This window comes from Podarcis bocagei (assembly GCF_964188305.1).
Source record: "Podarcis bocagei genome assembly, chromosome: 1".
Classification (NCBI taxonomy): domain Eukaryota; kingdom Metazoa; phylum Chordata; class Lepidosauria; order Squamata; family Lacertidae; genus Podarcis; species Podarcis bocagei.
The window spans coordinates 52,190,949-52,205,414 of NC_138125.1; the positions used below are offsets into that span (position 1 = coordinate 52,190,949).

General features: G+C 45.4%; 1 protein-coding gene across 3 annotated transcripts in view; it reads left to right on the top strand.

The window, feature by feature from the left end:
• LRP4 (LDL receptor related protein 4) overlaps nucleotides 1-14,466 on the top strand; it is a 100,014-nt gene that overhangs the window by 31,551 nt on the left and 53,997 nt on the right. The window lies entirely within an intron of this gene.

Here is a 14,466-nt window from a genome sequence, read left to right on the forward strand (position 1 = left end):
TACAAGCAGTATAGACCTGAATATCAGATCCTGGGGGACAAACCACTGGAGAAGATGATCTACCATCACACACCGCTTGTGAATGCGACTAGAAGCATCTCAATGGCCAGTAGCAGAATGGTTGCTAACATTGATGAAACCTGGTCTGAGGAACTAAGGAAAAGTTACTGGGAATCAGCACAGATATCTAGGACCCAGGACTTTTTTTTCAGCCGGAACTCACCAGAAGTCAGCTCTGGCACCTCTCAGGTGGATGCCATTACCATTCTACTAAGAGAATGATGGAGGTGTTCATGGTGAGTTCCGGCATCTAATTTCTAGAAAAATAACACTGCTAGGGCCTCAAATGCTTCCTTGATGGGAGCAGTCAATGCTGTAAAGATGACCTGAGGGTTTTTGTTGTATTTTGTTGTATATGGGCTACTGGATGAGAATAGTTGTACGTCTAGACTTCCCCTATAGAATAGCATCAAACCTTCTTTTATCAAATGAAAATTTAAGGGGGGGGGGGCAGAAGGGGCTGGTTGGCACAGTTAGTTGCCAACTTTGGAGAAGTGCTTGGATTGTCAAATTTCCCTTCCCAAGTAAAGCATTTGGGCTACTGGATGAGAATAGCTGTACGTCTAGACTTCCCCTATAGAATAGCACGAAACCTCCTTTTATCAAATGAAAATTTAAAAAGGGAAGGGGGTGGCAGAAGGGCTGGTTGGCACAGTTAGTTGCCAACTTTGGAGAAGTGCCTGGATTGTCAAATTTCACTTCCCAAGTAAAGCATTTGTGTCCTTTGCTTTTGGGCATTTTAGACCCTTGGGAACGTATATGGTCACGCTTGACAAATCCTCATTGTTCTACTCTCACTCGAATAAGAAAAATGACCGACAGCTAGAATAAAGATGGGGAGCTTGCTTGTCCATGTCTTTCCTGTTTGTCTTATTTGTCTTGGTGCTCTGTCTGAGCAGCTTGTTAGTGAACTGCCGCTGTGTCTGGAGACTGCCTGATCCATGCCCTCTGCTCCTTCTGTCACTTGTTTAACGTGTTGTTCATTAGTTAGTTTGCGCTGCAGAGGAGTGCAGCTGATCGTTTCACACAAGCTACTGGAGCCTCGTGAAAGGGAGCAGTGTGCTGCAAAGTAGAAGCAGGGGCAGGCGGTCCTCTGCCCTTTTCTCTCCCTCTCCCCTACTCCATATATACTTTCCAGCTTTCCAAATAGGAATGTGGGCGGCGGGGAGGGTGTGCTAACAGATAGGACTGTAGAAACACTCTCAGGAAAGTTATCCAGTCATTCTACACTCCCTCCGTCCCTGCAAGGACACCCCCCACACACACACGTGTGTGCCCACTGGTTTGGAAATGTTTCTGTAGGGAGGTGAAAAGAGCAAGACACAATTGGGAGGAAAACAAAGGTCCTTTGTGGGCCTTTGGGAACATTCTCAACGGGTTTGTTCGGTGTCCAGTACACATTTGGGGAGGATGGGGAACTGTTGGGGCAGATGCAAGCTTCTGAGGTGGGTTATATTGCCTGTCTCAGATAGAAACAGCAGTATTGCCAATTACTCCCAACTGGGTGGCCTCCCAAATAAATAGCATCTATCTGAAACTGAAGGCCATTCCACCTTGAGTAAAACTTTGAACAGGAGGGTATCGCCCACTGATAGCCCCTCCTAATTATTAAAGCCATTTGATGCTGTAGAGCTCAGCTCACCTATCATGCAAATTTGAGAACATGAATTTCGAGCTGGAAGTACCTGGTATTTCTTAGTGTCTGCTAGCTTTGTCTTTACTATGACGATCCTAATATTGGTTCTGCAGGCTTCCAGAAAGGATTACAATGAAGTGCTTTGTGCTCTAAGGAAAAGTGGTATATAAATATTAAGTATTGCATGAAATTTGAAATGCACAAACAAAAGCACTGCTGTGTTTGTATAAGATATATTTTTTATAAAAACCTTCAGTAGAATCTGGCAGATGTTGTTCTGTCATGAATCTCATCCTACGCACCATCTTGAAGTGCTTTCACAGTACAACAAAAACATGCAACAAATACATATATAAAAACAGTTGAAACCATTGTGTATATAATAAACAATTTCAGATGCAATTCAGATATAGATGAGGACAGAAATATTCACCTAGGGACTATTTGTTGACAGAGGAAAGTTGACATTCTTGCTACCCAGCTTTTTCCTCGTATGTGTGTGCTGTAATTGCTCCTTCTACTCCTGTTCATATTCTCTCTCTCTCTCTCTCTCTCTCTCTCTCACACACACACACACACACACCAGATAGTTTGCTCATTTTGCCCATCAGCTGATTGCCACTTTGGCCTTAGTTTCCGAATTTGCCTACTGCAAGATTACCTTGCAATAAGATCAGTACTAAAACTGTGAAGCACTGAAATACAGAAAAATCACTGTCTATAAGGACCTCCTGTCAGACCATATGTTTCATTTTGGTCATTTGTTTCCTGCTGAAGCTGCTGTTGAGCAGGACCAAAAGAACAGGTGTGCAAGAATCATAGATACCAGAAATGTGGCAGCTTAAACCATTTTTAAGATTTTGCACCAAGGTGACCCAAAGTTGGTGTCAGGAAGAGCTGAATTCTGTGTCCTGTATGAATTGTGCTTATTTAGTGGAATTACACAAACATTGTTTGTGTGTGTGAATGTGGGTTGTAGTTATGTAAGGGTGAATTTTGCACCGAGTTGCAAATTCTGTGGTGGCTGCATCAGCAGAATAGTAGCTGGTATGCTAGATTCTGGACTGTGAACTACGCTTAGAGAGGTTAGAAGCACACTTGCTTCACTGTTTTCCTGGATGTGCAGTAATGGGTACTGAATAAAAATAACTGGTTATGTCCAAGTCTGCAGGAGGAACTAACCCTTCTATCATGTGGCTGGAACTTTCCTCTTCTTCAGTTCCCCTGTTTTGTTTTGTTTTGTTTTGTTTTGTGTGTCTTTTTTTAAAAAAAAAAATCTCCCGGTGTTTCTTGGTAGCTTTGCTGAAGTTCCCCTCCTGTGGCTCTGTCAACGTTTAACAAATTTTCCTCCAGTTTTCATGTTTCCTTTGGCTCTGGATCAACACAAACTCCCCAAATCCAAAACTAATTCAGGACTCTAAGTAACAGTAGCATTTAAGTTTTGGAACTGTGCCAGTCAGACGGGCAGCCTCTTCATGGAGGAACAATCTAATTCCAGTGTCAACAATTGCTGTGGAGCTGGCCTTCCCTTTTTAATGTAAGCCTTTCAGTAATCTAAACACTACTACAAGAGATTGGGACCTGCATCAACATCTCTAGAGCCTAACTGGCCTTTGTTTTCCGGTATCACAGGATGCAATCGCACTTCATTCAGGTCAGAGGCCAAGACAGGAAAGACAGGCCATACTTTGATTGCTGAAGTGGAACAGGAGGCTTTATTTTAATTTCCTGAGTTAAGTGTGGAACTCCTGACACACAACTGTGACACTGAAGTGGTTTCCATTAGGGTTTGCCTAATGATGTGTTTAGTCGCAGAGTAGATAGGGAAGGGTGGGGAGAGGAAGAAAAATGACCTTCTGAATTAAGCTTGGAAATGCCTCATTTCAGTTTCCTGCCCTGTCCCACAGTCCAGGTGGGTCCACAAGCATATCAGATGAGTTTGAACTTCAGAGGTGAAGAATAACAATGGCTTTGGCTTATATGTGCAGCACTCAGAAATCGGTGTTGCAGTGCTTCTGAAGCAGGATATAAAACCCTGGTCGTACCTGACTGAGGTTTGTAAATGTTGAGGTGGTTTCTTTTCTCCTTGCTCTGTAGCTTTTCTCTCATGCTGAGTCTTCTATAACAACTGAAGCCATTCTCTCACAAGCTCAGGGATGAAACCATGATACAGCAGTTGAATTAATGTTGAAGTGAGGATCATAATGGATTAGAGAACTTCCCAGCGGACAATCAGCTGAAAAGCCCCGCTGAATCAGGCCAAAGGCATCCTGTTCTCACAGGGGCCAACCAGATATTTGTGGGAAGCCTGAAAACAAGACTGAAGAACAATAGTCCTCTCTCCACTTGTGACTCTCAACAAATGGCATTCAGAAGCGTGCCGCCTCCAACATTGGAGGTAGAAAACTATCATTGTGGCTGGTAGCCATTGATAGTTTTATCCTCTATATATTTGTGAAGAAGTACTTCCTTTTGCCTGTCCTGAATCTTCCAACATTCAGCTTCATGGGATTTCCTCAAGTGTTATGCGAGAGGGGGGAAAGCTTTTGACTGGTGGTGGCTGCAAACCTCTTTGGTCCAGCCACTTGTTTACCTGCCCCACACATGATGTCATGTATCATGTTAGGACTAGTGGATGTGGCTTGGCTAAAATGGCCTTAGCAGGCCAAATGGGTAGGTCCGGCGGTCTAATTAGGTCCACTGGCCAGGGGTCCCCCAACCCTCTCCTCCATCCGTAGAGTCAAGGACTGGATCTTGGTGAGGGCCAGGGCAAGCTTGTTCTCTGTACTGAGGAAGACTTTTTGCAAGGGAGACTGGAGCCAGGAGGCAGTGAGAACTGAAGCATGACTATTTGCAAGCTCTGTAAAAAAGCAGGTGAGATGTGGGTGGGCTGAACAGGCCTGAACTTCTCTGCTTGCATGGCAGCTGTGCAGTAACTTCCACCATGGTGCATCTTGCTTTTCTTTCTGGCAGCACTGCTGGAAACATCTAGCCCCATATGAACCCATAAAAAGTATTTATCATTGTGGTTTCCCCCTGCTCTCCCACAAAAAAAAGGGCCAGGGTGCCTTTTACTTTCAAGTCTTAATTTCTTCCAGTTTTCTGGTTAGCAGTGGGGGATCTGTGATGACATTGTGGTCGTGTGGTGCCCCTTATTTGATGAGCCTGGCCTAATTCTGCCATAGTCAGCTCAGTCTGGGCAGTTAATAATTCTCCCTATTTTGCTCGTTCTCTAAGGGAAACATAATATGTACTGTGTATGTTTGGTTATATGTTTAAAAAAACTTTTATAGAGTAATTCTTTTTCCCAAGATAGCTGCATTTATCTTGTGGTTCAGCTTTTGAAGTTCCTCTGCCTGTGGGATTGCAGAGTAGAAGGTTCTGTCTCAATTCTTGCCACAAATGGCCGCCCTCTCCTTCACTGGAGAACTAGGCTAGGCCACTGTGGTTTGCCTTCCCAGATTCTGGTGGAATAGAGAGTAGCAGCAGAGTAGCTGCTATGCACAGATGCTCCACCGTTGAAGTGTTGACATTCTTATTCCAAACTAACCCCTTTGCTGACCCTTTAGTATAAAGGTTCTGGTTCAAGTTTTGCTTATGTCATGCCACAATAATGAATAGGGTTCTCTTGCAGCCCTCAGAATCCTCAAAAATGTCATATTGAGCCTGAGCTCTTGTTTTCTTATCCTCTGGCAATTGCAGCTCTGCTGGTGAAATTGGTACTTCCCTGCAACACAAAAAATGGGTTTTCTCCAGGCCCCTAGCGAGAAATATTGTGCCGTGTTGCCAAAAGCACACAGGCAGTTGGGGAACGTGTTACACGGCATTGTACAGTAAGTTGGTATAAAACTTCAGGTAGTCTAATATGCCCAGGTACTCATCAGTCTTTGCAGTGCATGTATACCTATTGGCCAGTGCATTGGAACAGAAGACAGGTTTCCTTTCTACCTAAAGGATTAAATGGAGTACTGTACTGCCTCTGCTCATTTCCTTGTCTTTACATTCCACCCCCATATAATCTCCATGGCTACACCTTTGCTTCTTTCCCTTAAATTGCTTGTGTCCCAGTTACCTGAAAGACTCTTTTCTCCTGCATGGACCTCCATTCTAAGACCACCTTCCGAGGCCACTCTTCCAAGTCCCCTGACTTTTGAACTCCTTCTCTGTTGTTGCCCCCTGGTTGTGGAATACTCTCCTTGGGCAGGTTTGCTGGGCAACTTGGATGTCTTTTCAGTGCTTTTTATTTGCCCTGGATTCTGATGCAAATTTTTAGACCTGTTTTTATGGCTGGAATTTTACTGAGATGATTATGTTGCCCCTCTTTTAAATTTGCCAGGGGCATCATTTTTCCACTTGTGATTCCAGTCTTTACACTACAGACTCTGAATCTGAAAAGATCCCACGTCAACTTTGCTGCTGGTGTTGTTCATGGACTGCATCCTTCAGTTTGGTTTCGGGTGTCAGAAGGGTCTAGAGCAGGGGTCGGCAAAGTTTACCCCACCTGGGCCGGTTCACTCCAGCAGAGATCCCTCCGTGGGCCGGATCATGTGTGTGCCTGAGCATGCGTGGCCGCAATTTCCGACATCTGAACATGCACATACACGATTTCCAGCGCTGCAGAAGCGAGTTCCTGCGCCGCGCTGCGCCAGTTTAGCGCAGCATGCGGGGACTCGCCAAGTGGGCGGCTTGGTTCGGGGGCGGCTCGGGGGCCGTTTAAAGACCCCCGTGGGCCGCTTGTGGCCCATGGGCCTTAGGTTGCCTACGCCTCGTCTAGAGTGAGCTGCAATTTAGTGTTAGGGAAGGAGTATCACAGCACAATCCCAGGCAGATTTGTTTGGGAGTCCTGCCATGTTCAGTGTGGCTTACTCTCAGCCAAGTGTGCCTGGTGTGGCAACCTTGATAGGCCTCTTCAGGTCAGGATTTTATGATCCTCTTCTCTTGGAACAAGATTAATAGGCTGGAGAATACGTATTCCCCTTCATAATGGTGGTAATGGTTTATTAATTATTGTAATGGGAATAGTAATTCTAACAGCGTTTGTATTATGAAAAAAATATGATTAATGTTCCTCAGCAAAAGAAAATATGTTTTTAACTCCTAAAGTGCTGGACAAGAATAATAAGAGAAATGGCTTCCTAGATGTATGGACAGAAAATTTATTTTCTTGAAGAAGGTGTGTAAATTTGTTGAAGTATTCAACATCAAAGGGATTTGTTTGGCTCTGAAGGTTTTAATGCATATCATGACATAATAGCCAGAAGAACACCCTGCCTTTTAGCTTGCGTGACCTGGGATAGCTCAGACAATAGAGCATGATAATCTTGACCTCACGGTTGTGGATTCGAGCCCCATGTTTCCAGAATTACAGTGGGTTGGACTAGATGACCCTTGTGGTCCCATGCAACTCTATAATTCTGTGTTTCTTTGCACTTCAATTTTCATATAATTTGCATGATATGATAGATGATATGCAGTGTTTGCTGATTATGTTCCCCTTATTCTGTCATATTTTGAAGCTGACAGTGGTGTAAGACAGCTCAACTTGACTGAAATATGCTGAAGAAAATTTATTAGTGGTTTCCAGTTTGATTTGCAGTTCTTTATGTGATATACCTGATAACATCCTGATGTCAAAGCTACATAACATGTTGGTGATCATGTTGTTTCCGAACCTTAGATGTATGGAGTGAGGAACACATTACTGAGAGGGTTGGGTGTTAGAAAACCATTCCTGACTAGTGTTTGTAATTTGAATATGAAATACCACCTAAAGATTAAGCGTGTTTTTCCTATTCTCCTTGAAGAGATAGTTTGCAATGTGATAGCATTTGACATGAATATTTAAAACATGTCTAATGGTAGGAAATGCATTTGGCAAACAGGAAGTTCAGTGTCCTCACCGCCTGGAGTTCTGTATCCTATCTACAACAAATTAAGCAACCGGAAGAATCTGACCTCTGTGAGTTAGGACGGATATGTAGTGATGAGATCTGTCTTAAGAGGCTGGACTGTAGCCAGTGCCTTGGAAGTCAGTACCAAAATATCAGAGCAGGGAACAGAGAGAGATCAAGCACCATCAAAATATAAGAACTGAGAAAATGAAGAGACTGAGCATCAATTTGCAATGCACTGGAAGCTTAATGGCGTAGTTAATTTGCATAAATTTGCCTGAAAATGGTGGGTGCTGGGCTGCCAGAGTGGGAGAAAATTTCTCTCTCCCAGCAAGTTGGGTGGACTTTTTAGAGCCATTCTGTAGTTACCGCCATATCTTAAAAATCCAGATTTATGCATAACCTGTGTTTTAGAAAGCCTTGACATGTAATATACATTTAGAGGAGGAGCTTTTACTATTTGACCTGCATCTTTCCAAGTTTTTCTCCAGGCGTGAGATACAGAGAAGAATTGTATATTAACCATGTTTTTAAGCTTTCCTTTCAAATCATGCACATCCTTATAAAATGCCAACTGTACTACAGGTTCTAAATTGAACTCTGAATGAATGGCATTAGTAAGTGCATTATTGGTCAATAATGCCCGATGTCGTGATTATTAGATTAATTAGAGGTATTAAACATTTTGTGCCAGTAGTAATGCATACAAAAGTTGGTGCAGAAAATGTCAGGGAGTCAGTGCAGAAGCTGAAAGACAAAGTTGGGATTGCAGCAATGGGTAAGAGTTAACTTTAGCATAAGCAGCATTCTGATTTGCCCGAAAAGTGCAGAGATGATGAGAGCAAAGGCTGGTAAGGAGGGAGGTTGCAGTAGTCTACGTAAGATGTGACTGGAACATGAATTAGGGTTTTAGCAGCAAATATAGAAAGAAAGAGGTACCGTATTTTTCGCACCATAGGACGCACTTTTTCCCTCCTAAAAAGCAAGGGAAAATGTGTGTGCGTCCTATGGAGCGAATGCAGGGGGGAGGCAGGCGGGAAAAGCCCTCAAGAGCCGCACACAAGCTTCGTGCGCTCCTGCGGGCTTTTCTCTAGGAGGGAGAAGGGAGTGACTGGCTGCAGCAGTCCCTTCTCCCTCCTGGGGGAAAAGCCCCCAAGAGCGGCACCCTCTTTAAAGGCTGCGCGGCTCCTGCGGGCTTTTCTCCGAGGTGGGGGAATTCCCCCACCTCCCAGAAAAGCCAGGAGAAGTCGCACAGCCCCTTTAAAGAGCGCACGGCTTCTGCGGGAGGTGGGGGAAGCTGCAGCAGATTCCCTCCTCCCGGGCTCCCTTTGAAGCGGCAATGTGGGAGGGGAGCAGCTTACACTCGTATAAGCAGCTCTTCTCCCACTTTCCTGCTTCAAAGCAACCACGGAGGAGGGAAGGAAGGGGACCATGGATCCTCTTCGCTGCTGGAGGCTTCAGCGGATTCCCTCCTCCGTGATTGCTTTGAAGCGGCAATGTGGGAGGGGAGCAGCTTACACTCGTGTAAGCAGCTCCTCTCCCACTTTCCTTCTTCAAAGCAACCACGGAGGAGGGAAAGAGGGGACCCATGGATCCTCTTCGCTGCTCGAGGCTGCAGCAGATTCCCTCCTCCCGGGCTCCCTTTGAAGCAGCAAAGTGGGAGGGGAGCAGCTTACACTCGTGTAAGCAGCTCCTCTCCCACTTTCGGATTCCTCCTCCGTAATTGCTTTGAAGCAGGAAAGTGGGAGGGGGGCAGTTTACACTCGTGTAAGCAGCTCCTCTCCCACTTTCCTGCTTCAAAACAACCACGGAGGAAGGAAAGAGGGGACCCATGGATCCTCTTCGCTGCTCGAGGCTGCAGCAGATTCCCTCCTCCCGGGCTCCCTTTGAAGCAGCAAAGTGGGAGGGGAGCAGCTTACACTCGTGTAAGCAGCTCCTCTCCCACTTTCCTCCTTCAAGGCAACCACGGAGGAGGGAAGGAAGGGGACCATGGATCCTCCCCTGCTGGAGGCTTCAGCGGATTCCCTCCTCCGTGATTGCTTTGAAGCAGCAAAGTGGGAGGGGAGCAGCTTACACTCGTGTAAGCAGCTCCTCTCCCACTTTCCTCCTTCAAAGCAACCACGGAGGAGGGAAGGAAGGGGACCATGGATCCTCCCCTGCTGGAGGCTTCAGCGGATTCCCTCCTCCGTGATTGCTTTGAAGCAGCAAAGTGGGAGGGGAGCAGCTTACACTCGTGTAAGCAGCTCCTCTCCCACTTTCCTGCTTCAAAGCAACTACGGAGGAGAGAAGGAAGGGGACCATGGATCCACCGCTGCTCACGGCTGCAGCGGATTCCTCCTCCTTGATTGCTGGGAGTTTCTCTGGGCAGGAATTCCCTCAGCTTAAGTGGGGTGGGGGAAGTGTAGCAGGTAGGGGGGTACAAATTGGGAGTGGGCATTGTGTGAAGTGGCTGTGGATCTCCTGCCGCAGAACTGTAGGACTGTATAGAGTTGGGAGGGCCACCCAAGGGTCATCTAGCCCAGCCCCCTCACAATGTAGGAATCACAGCTAAAGAACGCCAGGCAGATGGTCCCCCAACCGCTGCTTAAAAGCCTCCAGTGGTGGAGACCCCAAACACCTTCCGAGGTCATAGAATTGCAGGGTTGGAAGGGAACCCCAGGAGTCATCTAGTCCAGCCCCGGTGGACAGCGGGCGCAATCCATCCCATTGCGCAAGACTAAAGATGCTGTGCAAGGCTAAAGAAGAAGCCAAGGCAGTGAGCGGGATGGATCGCGCTTGCTGCCTTGTCTTCTTTAGCTGCACTGGAGAGGTTTAGCTCCTGGCTGGAGAGGTTGCGCGGCCATGGATCCCGTGCGCTGTCTTGGCTTCTTTGCTCTTTGGGGCTGGGGGGGGGGTAACCCGGGCTTCCCCCGCAGCCCCGAGAAGCTCTGGGAGAAGTGGACAGGCTGCATGCAGCCTGTCCGTTGCTCTTTGGGGCTGGGGGGGGATAATATTTTTTTCCTTGATTTCCGCCTCTAAAAACTAGGTGCGTCCTGTGGTCCGGTGCGTCCAATAGAGCGAAAAATACGGTAATTCTTGGATGGGTGTTGGAGAGTAGGAAGTGACAGCACCCTAGTATTTCTGGAAGGCAGAGGAGATCACAGCAGTTTCTGCAACATGATGGAGAAGGATCAGGTGAGAAGACTGGAATTTCCATTGCTGGCCTTATCAGTTCCAGGTGTCAGCAGCATAGTCTGGAGTAAATGCCTATCTATTAGTTAAATATTAGTTTAATACAGTGCTGCCTCTGGTTACGTACTTAATTCGTTCTGGAGGTTTGTTCTTAACCTGAAACTGTTCTTAACCTGAAGCACCACTTTAGCTAATGGGGCCTCCCACTGCTGCTGCGCCGCCGCCGCGCGATTTCTGTTCTCATCCTGAAGCAAAGTTCTTAACCTGAGGTACTATTTCTGGGTTAGCGGAGTCTGTAACCTGAAGCGTATGTAACCCGAGGTACCACTGTATATCAGATTTCCTGTATATGTAGATCCCCCCCCTAGATTTTCTTGTTAAGTAATGGGGCTTGAATTTAACTATGCTTGCTGACATTACTGCTGGAGGCAGCGGAAGACAGGAGTGCCTGGTGTGCTCTGGTCCATGGGGTCACGAAGAGTCAGACACGACTAAACGACTAAACAACAACAAGCTGACATTACATTGGAATTAATGACCAAATGATGATGCACTCCTGATTTATGTGGGAGTCAGTTCCATTGAACTCATAGCGACTTACTTAGTAAACAGGTTAGGATCTGGCCGAAACAACCTCTCTAAGATTGCAGCATTTGTATATTTTAAAATCATTACTTGTAACAATGACATACCGGCATATCAGGAAACTTTGCTATTGCAGCATTAGTATTTCAATTTTTCTCTCTTCAGATATTTATGTTAGATTGCTGCCTACCGGATGTGAATTATATGACACTGAATTTTCTGCCTCTTATCTGATGCTTTTATTTTGCGCTCTCGTGGGCATTTGCTGCTTTTCCTGTTTTGGTGTTTTCTGAAAGCACCTCTGTGGATAAGTTCCCCTTTTCCAGGTCACTAATGAAGATGTTTTAAAACAATGGCTCTAACAGTGATCCCTGTAGTTTCTAAGAGCTCCATCCCTCCTGCAGTTTGGTATGTTGCTGTTTCTCATTACCCTTTGTTTATGGTTCTTCAGCCAGCTTTTGACTTTTGTGTTCATATCCAAGCCAATTATAATTACTTTTCTGAATAGCGGGCCATGATATAAATTATCATCCTGCAAAGCTTTCCCCAATATGCTCTGAGCCCTTGGAGATATTGCAGCATTTTCATTTCTAAAGATGTGGTGACTTATGAGATATTTAAAGGGAAGCTGCTCAACCCATTGTCACACTTAATTAACATAGGGTAGACATGGGAACTCAGTCTTGCTTTTTAATCAAAGGTGCAGCCACTTAGTCTTTTTAAAGTGAGGGTGGGGCAGAGTTATTCTTCTTTCAGAGTAGCCGATTCTTTCACTTCCACATGATAGTGTGCTTGCATATGCCTTTCAGACCATTGCTGCTTTACCAGAATAAATTGCATTTTTATTGGCTAGCCCTGACTTCCTTAGAATTGGCAGCAGCTTTCAGTGGGTACTAGAAAAGTTACCTCCAGTCATTGGCTTTCAAGGCAAATGTTTACAAGCACTCTTTTTCTCTCCTTCCCGTCACTCTTCAGTTTTGCTACCCTTGAGATTTATTGCTTTCCGTGCTCCATTCCTTTATCATGGAAAAGTACTTTCCTCGGGTTCCTGTTAATCTTTATAGTATGTGTGATTCCTGCCATTTATGCTTACCCAAGCCATAAACCTTATCTGACCTGTATAGACTTGTTGAATTTCTTTTCCTTGTCTGTATAAATCAGACCTGCTGAATTTGCTTGACATATTCCCTTAAGCTTTTAAAGAATAAAAAGGGAAACTTCTGAATGTCAGAAGTTTCTGCATCAGTGTCTCCATGAGGTTTAGTGAAGGTGAGGGAATAGCTATAGCTCAGGGGTTGGCAACCTAAGGCCCATGGGCCACAAACAGCCCACGGGGCTTGTTTAACCGGCCCACGAGCCTCCCCCGAACCGGCGAGTCCCCACGCGCTGCTCTAAACCAGCACGGAGCGGGGACTCGCTTCTGTGGCGCCGCAGAAGCCAAAAATCACGTCTGCGCAGATGCAGACGCTGGAAATTGTGTCTGCACAGACGCTGGAAATCGCAGACGGGCGCGTGCGCACGATCTGGCCTACAGAGGGATCTCCGCAGGAGTGAATCTGCCCAGGCAAGATAAACCTTGCTGACCCCTGCTATAGTTGGTCCTTGGTGCAAGCAGGAAAATATTTCCACGAGTGTGTTATGCCTCATGTATTCGTATAGCATTGCATGAATGTGTTGATTGTACAAGGAGAGGTGGAAGCTTGCATGCTTCCAGCTCCAGACTGGGGAGCTAAACTAGCCTTAAAATCTTCCTTCATTATTACCTTATGTTTCAGAAATGGTGGAGTAAACATTTATGTTTAACAACAACACCACACATAAACTTTAAACTCAACATCTCCTTGGGTGTCCTGTGAATGGCAGACCAGGAGTTTAAATCCCCACTCAGCCATGAAGCTCACTTGGGCCTGTCATCAACTCTCAGCCTGACCTGTCTCAGAGCTGTTGTGTGGATAATATGGAGCGCCATGTATGCCACCGTGAGCAACTTGGAAGAAAGGTGGGATAGAAATGCAACCAACCAATCAAAGAATATCTTATGACAGAGATACTGTAATTAAGCTTGGACTGTGCCATCTTTCAAAGGTGCCCATGGAGCATGATACTGAGCCAGTGGACCTTGATACCTGTAAAATTGGTGACCTACAATACCACATTACATAGCTATACTTCTAAGTAGGTGGGATTCTGGTCAGGTGTTGGACCCCTGGTTGAAATTAGTTCTGCTTCTTATGCTGTGTTAACAGATCTTTGTGGACTATATCAGTGAGTGATGTTTCTTCTGTCATCAGAACATATGAGTGCAGTGTGGCCTTCCCAGTTTCTGACAGAAAAGTTCTCAGTTAAAACAACGGGCCAGCAAATCCCTCTATTAAGACTGGATTAACTGTACTTTTCTTCAGTGGGAAACTGCTACTTGAGGTTAAAAATCACTGCTTCAAGTGACAAGCGAAGGAATAGTAGCCATTTGCTTCTGAAGTTCATTTATGGAAAGAATATCCCTTCAGATCAAAGTCCTGCTAACTAGCATGTGTGTAAAAGTACAGCCTTCCTCAATTGTTAAGCTTCCTAAATGAAGCAGTTCTCCAAAGAATGTAGAGCAATGGCATGTTAATGAAGAGCCAGCAATATTATCTTGCTGTAATGATGTCTGATTGATAGCATCAGTAGAGAATTAATGAAAGGTTGTGGGAAGCAGACCCCCTTCTTTGGAGTAAGGGGTGAAATATCTTCTTCCTTGTCTCTAAGAAAGGTGATACAATTTTTGGACAAACGTTGGGTAAATTGCTTTTCCCTCTGACAACATGAAAGATTCTAAAGAAATACTTTGCACTTAGAAGAGATACCATAGCTGTTACCGGATTTAAAGTCTGCATCAGCCCAAACAGCAGCAGAAACATTTTGACTTGATTACGAGAAGCGTATATTTTATCCCCTTAAGCACTGCTTTGCTTGCCTAATAGGCAGGTGCCCTGACTTCCTGCTCATTTCCGAATCTCCTTAGTTGACCAGGGATGGAACATGAGACTCTGAGAGGGTCATAATCAGAGGCATGGATCCTGTTCTGGGTTTCTGAAACACATGAGTGAGCTATCACACGTGTCCTATTTTTAGAGGCAGAAC